Raw genomic sequence first — 10,528 nt, 5'->3', positions numbered from 1 at the left:
AAATACGCGGTGTATTACAGCAGTGCCGACTGTATGTAAACGGTTAGTGTCGTGAAGTTCTTTTTAAGTTGAGTATATTTGTAACGCTTTACGAATGTGAGCAACTCACACATGTACCATAATTAATGGTGTTGTTGTTGTTATAAATAAAACGTCTAGAATACATGTGCTTAGATTTCCGAGGACGAGCATTTGGTTGTGCAAGTCTGATAGAAGAACGTCTCCAAGCTGTGTGTGCTACCCGCCTTTGACATGTGGCTCAGAAATGCGGTCTTGAGCTAACATTTCAGAACGAAAAACTTAAAAGCGCGCGCAAAGTAACACCTTTCTTGGAATTACACTGAGAGCCGTGAAAGAGGAAGACGTGGATTACAGAGGGTACACAGGCTAAAGGCAACATTCAAATGTTTTAAAACAAAAGTAAATGCGTGGGGGCTAAGGCGGGACACGTCACGGCCAGAGGCGAAGTGGGAACCAAGAAATGTTTTTTGGCCCACCGAGGAGATGGAGCAATGGAATCAGCTGGTACGCAGGCGTTGGGTGGATTATAATGACACCGTAGGGTCGTGAGGGATAACGGCGGATTGGGAGAAAGCCTTTATCTAGCAGTGGATTGACCATGGCTTATTATGACGAGGTAGAACGCCCTGAAATAAAGTTTTAAACTATTTTTTTATTACCACTGAGCTATACAGCTCTTTTTCAAAAGCGACCTGGGCCACAAATGATAGCTCAACGAAGTGGCGGCTTATCACGTGGACATTTAGAGCAGCCAAATACTCTAAACGCGTGATGTTGATTCTAAATGTGGAAGGGCGAACAAAACCCCGGATGATCCGGAGAAAAATCCACGCGACAACGGGCAGAACGTGCAAACTCCAAATACACAGCAGCAGGCGTCAGGGTTCCGGATGGAACCCACGTGCTCCTGTATACCGGGCGAGGTAGTTAACATCTCGCCACCGTGCGACTGAAATATTGTTGGGTACAACTTTGGAAAAGGGAACACTAGCTTTCTCTGGCCTCTCGCCGACTTCTAGACTTAGACCAACGAGCCCCCCCCCCCCCCCTCTACGCTTCCCCCCCTAAAAATACCACCCCCACCCACCCACCAACTACCCCCCCACGAGCATCCTGTCTGAGCTTTGTCCACCATCCCCAGAGTTATTCACACACGCACAGCACGTTGTCAACCCACGGCTGCATGAGAACCACCCCCGTGGGGTTTACTTGCACTGTACGTATGTTGAACTTCTTTCGCACCGTACGTGGCCAACCGTGCTTAATCGGAGGTGCGGGGAAGGACAACAAACTCAAGATATAATCATCGGTTCTAAAGAAATTCGTTTTCAATCTGGATTTAAAAGTGGGTAGCTCCAATGGCTTATACTTCACCACGCTGGTCAGTGCATGGCTGAAGAGTTCTGTATACGAATCACGGGAAACAAGAACCGGTCAAGCGTATCACCGCATCGTGCAGAATGCGCCCCGTTCCCGTCGCATCTCGGAAGCTAAGCAGGCTCGAGACTGGATATGTGGGTGACCACCGTACACAGCGTAGGTTCGTTATCAGCTGCTGCGGGGTCACGCTGTGGACATTGTAGGCCAAAGACATTGTTGTACTGTATGCTACCACGTCTATGCTCCCAGCCTTTACCAACCCACATACGCAGACACAGATCCCCCGTGTAGCTTACAGCGGCTGTTGGGGGCAAGTGCTGTTTGCGAGCACCTAAAAAGGCCTGCATCGGCATGGAACCACACCCGGCCGTCTTTGTCTCTCCACTACTAATGTGCACAATGCACCGGGTATACATTTGAGGCCGTGTTGATGTAGACCAGAGGTACATGGCGAATGTTTACATGGGTACATTCGTGCGCGCGTGTGTATGAGTTGAAATTTTTCGTGTGTACGCATCTCTGCATGTTTAAATCTGTGCATATGTGTGCGAGCTGTTTATCAGACGTTTGTGTGTTTGTGTTTCACGTGTATTTGTATGGGAATAATTGCGTGTTTTAAAACTGAATGGTTGGGTGTGCATTGCTTGCAATGTTTACGTATGTGTTCGTAGAGAACATGTGTGTGTGTACATATGTGTACATGTGTGTGTACATATGTGTACTTGTGTGTGTGTGTGTAGGTGGGGAGCGGTAGCGTAGTGGATAGCGCGCTGCGCCACACACCCGGCGACCGGAGTTCGATTCTCGATCCAGGTCAACATTGGTGGCGAATATCTGAACCGGTCTTGGGCCTCCCCTAGGTCGACTCAGCCTCAATTGAGTACTTGGTGCGGATGTGTAAACACATCGCCACTGGGGAGACAAAGGCGGTCGGGCGTAGTGCTGACCACTCACCCCTTCGTGTGCCGTGCCAGCCTTTATAGGTGCAACTCGCGAACAGTACTTGCTCTAAAGGTCTGTTACAGGCTATGCGGGTAATATGTGTCTTTGTTTTGAGTGTGTATGTGAGTGGGGGCTTCGACGGAGGAAAGAGGAAAAAATGGTAAAAGCGCGCTTGGCGTTTCCTGTTTGCACTAAAAAGGATGAACACATCTGGCGGAGAGGGGAAGGCGAGGGAGACAGGGAGAGCGACAGGGAGAGAGACAGGATGAGCCACAGGGCAAACGGTGAGAGACAGAGGGAGACATGTCGACAGGGTGAGCGACAGGGGAACGGAGAGAGACAGGAGATAGGGAGACAGGGTGAGCGACAGGGAGAGAGAGATAAAAAAAAACACATTTCTGCGGAGGGAGCTGGTAGGAACGTTGGGTTGCTCGGTCAATGGCCAGGGTCAACGGCGGCACCACCACGTGGTGTATTCCGCAATATGCCCGACTGTGAGGGCAGGCACAAGCCGGAGTGAGTAGGTTAAGCGTTGAGTTTTATAAGGGCACCACGGGGTGACCAGCCCCTCCCCACCCAGCCCTACCCCTCCCACCCCCCACCCAGCCCCACCCAGCCCCACCCTCCCCACCCAGCCCCTCCCCACCCTCCCCTCCCCACCTAGTCCCACCCTCCCCACCCAGCCCCTCCCCTGCCCACCCAGCCCCTCCCTCCCCACTCAGCCCCTCCCCACCCTCCCCTCTCCACCCAACCCCACCCCTCTCATTTTTGGATGCACGACGGACGGACACAATAATCCCCTGTGGGCTGGTGTAACCAGGAGGTTCCTACCAGTAGAAGGGGAGAAGGTGAGAACAGATAAGGTGGAAAAACAGGGAGATGACACAGACAGGGGAGTGAGAAAATGATGAGAGACTTGAAGAGGCAGGGAAACATAAATACACTGGGAGATAGACACCAGGAGACAGATTTAAAGTATTGGGTCACAAGGACAGACAGGAAGATGGGGAGACATTGAGACAGACTGGGAGACAGGGTTATAAGGAAACAAAGATAGTTTGTGGAAAGATACTGGAATACAGAGACACTGGGAGACACAGGGTCACGGGGAGACATTGAGGTACTCGGAAACAAGTTCTTGCAAAGTACAAATAATAAAACTGACGAAGGTTGTAATTTGTAGTGGAATTGTTTTATTACAATCCGGCATCAGAGCGCCGCCTCGTGGCGACCACGGACTGGTGACGTCACACGCTGACCATGGCAATGATGACAAAGATCTCAACCTGAAATAAATAAATAATATGTATTTTAAAAACTTTTTTTAAAACACGCTTTAATGAAATGTACCCTATTAGTAATGGAAGAACTCCACGACTCCAGGAAGTGGCCCCGAAGCTTGCCATAACGTAAGGGGGCCGGTGGTGATTTACAGCCAACGTCAGTTGAGCGTGGACAATTAAACCCCAGCCGAAACATAACATATGAATAAGATTGTTTAAAACATTTTTTATGATAGAATATAGTATTGTCATCAGTATGACATAAGTATACCAAGTTTGCAGTCGATACCACATTGGGAAGCGGGTTAAAATTGAGTTACAAGATTTGAGGATACAACAACAACTACGACAACAACAACAGACAGAGTGAGTTAAATAAAAGCGTGTAATAAAAAAAAACCTCAACCTGAAATGAAAAAGGCGACATTTCATAGAACATAAATATAAAGCCCTCGACCCCTGTCACTCATTCCTCAATGCTCGTAGCACGCCACCGTTAACTCCACCATTCCGTTGTGTCACAGTCTTTGAAAACTATGTCAAGCGCCTTGAGTGAAGGTGCTCCGTAAATATCAATTATATATGAGATTAGATCGCCGTGCTATGCTACCTCTCTGGCCCCTCTATGTATTTGCAATGAATAAGGGCCATTGCCCGTAACTTCGCCGATTATTTCAAAGCCAGTGTCATTGACGAATGTGTTGAGCTCTCCTTCTTGTTGTGTCTGTGCATCAGTGATAACAGCAGGAGGGACGGGTTGAAGGAGGAGTGGTGGCAGAATGATTTGCATGGTACGTTATGAACCCGAAGATCTGATGTCGATTCTTGGCACGTGGCGAGTGATATCTGAACAGGTCCATGGCATCCCATTCCTTTCAACCAACTGCACTGACCAGCATGGTGAAGTATGGTCAAACAAAACAAATCCGTTACTACCGAACACGGCGTTGGGGAGGCCTTCATCCAGCCGTGGTCTGATTTAAGGGCTGCAATTATCACTATTTATTGACTTTCTGGTAATTGTTTATGTTTGTTATTTTTTTGTTGTATTGTGTGTGTTTTTTTCTCTGCGATAAGATCGATGTTAAGAATTTACTTTGCATCCCAGATCTCCGTTGCCACAAATCACGTGTCCCAAATGGGCCTTCGCGGTTTTATAAAGTTCATGGTGATGATAATAATGATTGTGGTGGTGGTGATGATGATATTGTTTACAACTGTGGGAAACGTGTCAATAGGGTAAATGCTATATTCTTAGCTCTTTCGGTAAAGTCACGTTGAAGGGAAGAATATGAATTACTGCAGTCACGAAAGCTTTAAATCAGGGTAAATGCTGTTCCTCAGGTCTTCCTTGAAGCACAGGAACAAGAAGCTCAATGCATTAAATAAAACCAGAATTATGTTATCTCCGCACGTACAGAATATGTATTGTGGCCCATCAGCTGTGCAGACCACTAAATAGCGTGATAAGTTAAATAAAGTCCAACCAATGAAGCGAGAAGCTCTAAATACATTTTATATTTGGAGAGCTCCTTCACTCAAGGCGCTGGAGATAGCTTAAAAAACTGACAGAATATAAAATTATTTAAATGGCAGGCAGGGGCGTGCATGAGTTGAGGAATGAGTGACCGCGATCTAGGGGTACTTTGGGTTCACGGCAGGGTAAGGGAGGGACGGAAAGGAGTGGAGGGGAGGGAAGAGGAAGAGAATGGGTAAAAGAGAAGAGGTGAGATGGAGAGGAGAGAGAGAGAGCTGAGGCGCCTTTGTGCATTAATTAATGAGTAGGCTACGACATCATGACATCTTCAAGGATTGTGGTTGTTATGTGACACACACTGACATGAGTTCTGATATTCACAATCGACAAGCATCTGTACAAGCTCAACGAGGCGATTACAGATCAGTTGAACGCGAAGTCGGCTTTCGCGACCAATATTATCCATAATAGAGGTTTTTGGGTTAGATAACATAAATATGCATCGTTAAACCGGCCACCACCCGACACAGCCAATTAGTAAGGGTTGTCACATAAAAAAATGCTAATTATTGACTAGTACAGCACACCGGTGCATTGGAGAGTAAACCCACAACATCACATTTGTGACATTACATTTATCCCTCTATTTAAGACCGAAACAGGAGGATTTCTCCATAACTCTGGCTAGTGCCTGATGATGCTGGTTGTAATTACAAGCGAAACATCGTACTCGAATTTTAAATGTTGTGGGTTTACTCTCCAACACACCGGTATGCTGTACTAGTAACAATTTGGAATGTTTTGTTAGCGTGACAAACCTCACTAATTGGCTGTGTCGGTTGGTGGTGGGTTTAACGACACATTGATATTTACGCGATTTAACCAAAAAACCTCTGTTATGGACGATTACAGATGCTGGGACAATTCCATAACGACGACGTCATTTATTTAGGATAGAGCTCTTAAATGATTGACGACCTTTATTTCACTCCGCAAGGGAGCCCAAATGGGATCCATCAATAAATTGTGATGTACGTCCTACAAGCATTGTAGAGCCCTAAAGATGAATTTCACTCTTGTGGGTGACATCCTTTTTTTTAACCAGGCGAGGGAGCCCGTGGAGACTCAGAATCAAGTCTTACATTGTTGACGTCTTTACCCTGGTAAGTGCCAATGAGGAGATTCGTCAGCTAGTAAATAAATGTCACCCTCTATTTAACCAGGTGAGAACGAATATAGGTCCATTAGCTTCCGATTGAATGGAGCCCAGTGAGTGAATAAACGGTGGCGTTATAGAGGAACGTTTCCAGAGCGAAATTAAACATGATGGGAAGTGGCTGGGCGATCATTTAAACTAATTCTAACACTTTCTGTAAATGACGAGAAACTCATTAGCCTGAATTGTAAGTACAGGCTGGGCACAGATAGTTGAACACGCAGGCTCTCGGGACCAATATTATCCATAACAGAGGTTTTGGGTTAGATCGCGTAATGTGTCGTTAAACCCGTCACCACCCGACACAGCCAATTAGTAAGGTTTGTCACGTAAACAGAATGTGCCAATTCGTTACTAGTTCAGCACACCCGATGTGTTGGAGAGTAAACTCACAACATTTACCATTCGAGTACTCTAAAATACACAATTTGAGTACTGGAATGGTACATTTTGTGGATTCACTCTCGAACGCACCGCAGTGCTGAGCTCGCGACAAATTGGCATGTTATGTTTACGTTGTGGGTTTACTTTCCAAAATGTACCATTCGATTGGCACATTTTGTGGGTTCACTCTCCAACACACCTGTGTGCTGAACTAGTAACGAATTGGCATGTTTAGTTTACGTAACAAACCTTACTAATTGGCTGTATCAGGTAGGTGGGGTGGGGGGGGATTTAACAACACATTTATATTTACGCGATCTTACCCAAAACAAATCTTTGCTATGGGCACAGTTAGATTTCTAGACAGCAAAAAAAACGTGCGATTGTGACCCTGGGCTCGCTCCTCCATTCACACTGGCCAATGTCTCCCATAACATCACAACACACGCACTCGGCCTTGCTTGAAGGCCACCTCCTCAACAGTGAACATTGAGGCCGAGTTATCTCAAAATCTCAGATCCGGCCAAGTGGCTCGGCGGTAAAAGTGAGCGGCTGACAGTCGGAAGGTGACGAGCTCAAATTGAAAGTACCAAATCCTCGTTTGGGGGGAGGTGAGTGGGGGTTGACTCAGCCCATCATCCTGCAAGGTTGATAAATAAAAACAAGTGCAGTACCACTTTGCGGGGGTAAGTCAAAAGTGGTTGTCCTAGAGATACACTCGCCCCCGCCATAGGAATATGGACTTTTCATCACTGGCCCAGGGCTATTAACCAGAAAATCACTTTGACTTTTATATGGGACAGCAGCAGGACGGACGATTGATTTGCACGGTGATTACACGCAAGACCAGTTATGTCCACCAGAGGTCGGACAGTTTCCAGGATGTTCACGGCAACAGCATTTACAAAGTGCGGCTTTAAAAAGCAAGACAATTTCATCGGAAAAACCCCATCACTGTCGGCAGAAAGCAAAGCTGGTGCTTGGATCTCACAAGTCGGTACAACCGTCTGCTCTCCAACCTGAAGAGGAGAAATGAATGACCTGCATTCTCATTCTACTTCTATGGATTTTGATATTTTTTAAAAAAAGTACAGGGTGTTTGAAAAAGCTGGACCCAATTTCAAAGCAAAGCTAATTCAAATCGGGTCCATCATTGTTAAACACCCTGTAGTATTTTTATTAGACCAGCAAAGCCTCACCGGTCGCATTCCGGATGACGTGTCTGTCCTATACACAATCTGTATAGCTGGGCATTTGAACAATCTGGAGCAGGACATATTTGCTCTATCTGATGAATACCACTAACACAACATGCAGAAGTTATCGCGCGTCGCCTCGACAACTACCACTGCGGTGGCCCTGCCACGGATTTCTTTCTTCCAAGGGGCTCTCCTTGGCTCAGGTGCTGCCACGGATTTCTTTCTTCCAAGGGGCTCTCCTTGGCTCAGGTGCTGCCGCGCGTTTCTGGAACGGCCTTGCTGTTATCAGGGCAGTTCAGCAGTGCTTGCATTTTCCTGCATGGATTGGGGTTTGTGCTGTGTGTTAGGTGTGTATTGTGTGTGCGTGTTAGGTGTGTATTGTGTGTGCGTGCTAGGTGTTTGGAGTGTTGAGAGTGTGTGCTGTGTGTGTATATTGTGTTGTGCGAGTGAGGTGTGTAGTGTGTGCTAAACGTATTTGGCGTGTGGCGTTTGTATGTGTGTTCGGTGTTTGTTAGGGCTGTGTCGTGTGGTTTAGGTCCGCGCCACAGTGTGTTGTAGTACTCGAATTGTAAATGTTGTGGGTTTACTCTCCAATACACCGGTGTACTGCACAAGTAACGAATTGGCACGTTCTGTTTACGTGACAAAACTTACTAATTGTCTGTGTCGAGTGGTGGCGGGTTTAACGACACATTTATTTTTACGCAATCTAACTAAAAAATATCTTATACAGTAGTGTGTGTTGTAGTACGGTGTAAGATATCGGTTATGGTTTTTGTCTTACACGTAGAATATATAATAAAAAACACTGCAGCTTTATTGGCACCGATTTGACTGCAGCCCTGTCAGCTGTATTTCCAACGCAGTGCTTTAACATGCAATAGCTGGCATTCATTAAAATAATTTCCCCCAACTCATCATCTTCTCAATGTCATGGCCTCTTCCTTAATTGCTTTATGCTAATTGCCATGTCCTAGCGTGCCTCTCTGTACGAGCGCGCTATAAATAAGCAGCACACCCTGGAGGTGACGAGGGGAGTTTAGAGGCGCAGGCCTCTGGAGTGTGTGCAGGAAAGTTGACCGCCACCACTATCGACGTTTTGCATCTGTTCTTAGCTTTGCCACCTTGCTTACGGGGGTTTTTTGTTGTTGTTGTTCACAACAAAGGTTCCGTTTTTTGTTCGTATATATATTTACTGATCAGTGCTAGAGATATGATTTTTTTTTGGCTAAGTGCAACATTGATATCCAGCATGGTGAAGTTTGGTCATGAAATCCCCTTCCCCCCCACCCCCCTCCTCACGATCTCAGAATTAGAATATTTAATTCTACTCGAGGAATCCGATGAGCTACCAAGCGTATTTTTTTTACAGATATCCAGTACTACGTGGTATGGAGAGGCCATTGCGTCCAGCAGTGGTTGCCGAAAAGTCCTGTACAGGCAGTGATGTCATGAGCAGATGTTGTGTGTGTGTGTGCGGCATTTACATGTGTGAGACGTGGAATTAATACGCAGTTATCAAGATATCAATACACGCAAAAATGTTGCTTCATGGCCTTGCCGAACCAAAAAAAAACTGGATTTAAGTGGTGAAATCCAGTGGCCATCCGCACATTAGCAACTTGAAGGAAGTCAGGTCCGAAAAAAAACTGCATTCTTTCCTTCCTAGCAATACAACGTGCACCGTGCATTTTTGAAGGCGCGTTAATGATGAAGAAGAAATAACACTCTCTGAAGTGACTGTCTGGAGTGTTATCATCAGTGACGTCGCAGGCAGCGAGACTGCGGGGTACTTCTCAGTGACCCTTGCACTGACGTCGGTAGAATGCCATCCTGCACCTCTATTTAAAGTCGTTTTGGTCTTCTTCTTATAATTATCGTGACTTCAAACTTTCCTACGCCGCCGATTAAGCGCGGTTTTCTACGTATACGGTGGGAAAGAAATTGTACGTAAATAAGTGCAAACTTGTGTTGGGACAGCCAAGGTACAAAACGTGCATACAGTCACTACCGTGACGTTTTTTTTCCATCTAGTCTACCTGTAAGTGAACATTTTCCATGAATTAGCCCTTTTAAGTGGCATAAAATTCTATGCAGTCACCGATAGTGACCGCATAAAAAGTTAAATCTTAGTGCATGCATGCAGGTAAGCACTCAAATTTATGTCAGGAATTCTGCCTGCACTTGACCTGGCCAGCACTCTCAACGGTCAGCAAAGAGCTGGCAACGCAGAGATCCTGGGCTCGGTTCTGGGTTTCAGCCGGCTGTAACTGAACGGTCTCTTTGGAATCAAATGTTCAGTTTGACGTCAAAATTACTTATATATTTTTTGCAAGGGAGGTGGCCAATGTGACTTAGTGATCAGAGCGCTAAATTGGCACTGCTGATATTCTGGGTTTAAATATGGGCAGCCGGATGAAATTCACATGGATTGTCAAGTGTAGCAAATTGTTGGTCTCGGCCCGGTCACCAATCGGGTTAGCTGTCATGCAAGGAACATTTCTCTCCGGAACAGGACGGGTGCGAAAACGCTGCCCCCTATTGTAGATAAGAGATCACCGAAAGAGATCTCTCAAAGTAATTCGGACATATTTCTTCTGCAGGCCATTCTCTGACACGGGGTGGT

The sequence above is a fragment of the Petromyzon marinus genome, chromosome 31 (genome assembly GCF_048934315.1).
Source record: "Petromyzon marinus isolate PM22_M1 ecotype Great Lakes invasive population chromosome 31, UKy_Petmar_22M1.pri1.0, whole genome shotgun sequence".
Taxonomy (NCBI): domain Eukaryota; kingdom Metazoa; phylum Chordata; class Hyperoartia; order Petromyzontiformes; family Petromyzontidae; genus Petromyzon; species Petromyzon marinus.
The sequence above is the reverse complement of the archived record's forward strand: the minus strand, read 5'-3'. Positions refer to the sequence as shown.